The sequence below is a fragment of the Schistocerca serialis genome, chromosome 5, assembly GCF_023864345.2.
Source record: "Schistocerca serialis cubense isolate TAMUIC-IGC-003099 chromosome 5, iqSchSeri2.2, whole genome shotgun sequence".
Taxonomy (NCBI): Eukaryota; Metazoa; Arthropoda; class Insecta; order Orthoptera; family Acrididae; genus Schistocerca; species Schistocerca serialis.
The window spans coordinates 812235826-812237635 of record NC_064642.1 but is presented as its reverse complement, the minus strand read 5'-3'; positions in this window follow the sequence as shown (position 1 = coordinate 812237635).

The following is a 1810-nucleotide window of genomic DNA, read 5'->3' as shown; positions in this document are numbered from 1 at the left end:
GCCGAGTGACGATTCATTTGGCTACCTTAAGAGAGTCATAGTTACAGCTGCCAGCTGCTCGACCTACTTTCTTTCTTTCCACTCTTTAATTATTACTGTGGTCAGTCCTGCACTAGCAATACGCCACTACATGTAAACCTTAACGTTGTCTGAGCTACCTTATCGAAGATATCCTCGAGTTTTCAAAAAAAATTTTACATGGTGACGAGGCATTTGGCTACCTTAAGGGAGTCATAGTACCCCTGCCTGCTGCTCCCACTTTTCTAAGCCCTTTCTCTCTATCATTCTTGCTATGGCTGTCCTACAGAACCAATGTGCCACTATATGTCCAAGTTAACGTCGTCTCTGTTACTCCCACTACGAGTCTCTCGAGTTAGCAAATGTACCTCGCCGGATGACGAGGCATTTGGCTACCTTATAAGCGTCATAGTTACTGCAGCCAGCTGCTCCCCCTTCTTAGAATCTTTCCTCCCTTTAAATCGTACTGTGGTCAGTCCTGCAGAAGCGATACGCCACCACCTGTCCATGTTACCGTTGTCTGAGTTACTTCAACAACGATTTCCGCGAGTTTTCAAATAAATTTCGCCGAGTGAAGAGGCATTTGGCTACCTTAAGAGAGTCATAGTTACTGCAGCCAGCTGCTCCTCCTTCTTTGAATCTTTCCTCCCTTTAAATCGTACTGTGGTCAGTCCTGCAGAGCGATACGCCACCACCTGTGCATGTTACCGTTGTCTGATTTACTTCAACGACGATTTCCTCGAGTTTTCAAATAAATCTCGCCGAGTGACGATTCATTTGGCTACCTTAAGAGAGTCATAGTTACTGCTGCCAGCTGCTCCACCTACTTTCTTTCTTTCCACTCTTTAATTATTACTGTGGTCAGTCCTGCAGGATCAATATGCCACTACATGTAAACCTTAACGTTGTCTGAGCTACCTTAACGAAAATATCCTCGAGTTTTCAAAAAAAATTTTACATGGTGACGAGGCATTTGGCTATCTTAAGGGAGTCATAGTACCCCTGCCTGCTGCTCCCACTTTTCTAAGCCCATTCTCTCTATCATTCTTGCTATGGCTGACCTACAGAACCGATGTGCCACTATATGTCCACGTTAACGTCGTCTCTGTTACTCCCACTACGAGTCTCTCGAGTTAGCAAATGTACTTCGCCGGATGACGAGGCATTTGGCTACCTTATAAGCGTCATAGTTACTGCAGCCAGCTGCTCCCTCTTCTTTGAATCGTTCCTCCCTTTAAATCCTACTGTGGTCAGTCCTGCAGAGGCGATACGCCACCACCTGTCCATGTTACCGTTGTCTGAGTTACTTCAACAACGATTTCCTCGAGTTTTCAAATAAATTTCGCCGAGTGACGAGGCATTTGGCTACCTTAAGAGAGTCATAGTTACTGTTGCCAGCTGCTCGACCTACTTTCTTTCTTTCCACTCTTTAATTATTACCGTGGTCAGTCCTGCAGGAGCAATATGCCACTATATGTAAACCTTAACGTTGTCTGAGCTACCTTACGAAAATATCCTCGAGTTTTCAAAAAAAATTTTACATGGTGACGGGGCATTTGGCTACCTTAAGGGAGTCATAGTACCCCTGCCTGCTGCTCCCACTTTTCTAAGCCCTTTCTCTCTATCATTCTTGCTATGGCTGTCCTACAGAACCGATGTGCCGCTATATGTCCACGTTAACGTCGTCTCTGTTACTCCCACTACGAGGCTCTCGAGTTGGCAAATGTGACTCGCCGGATGACGAGGCATTTGGCTACCTTAAGAGCGTCATAGTTACTGCAGGCAGCTGCTC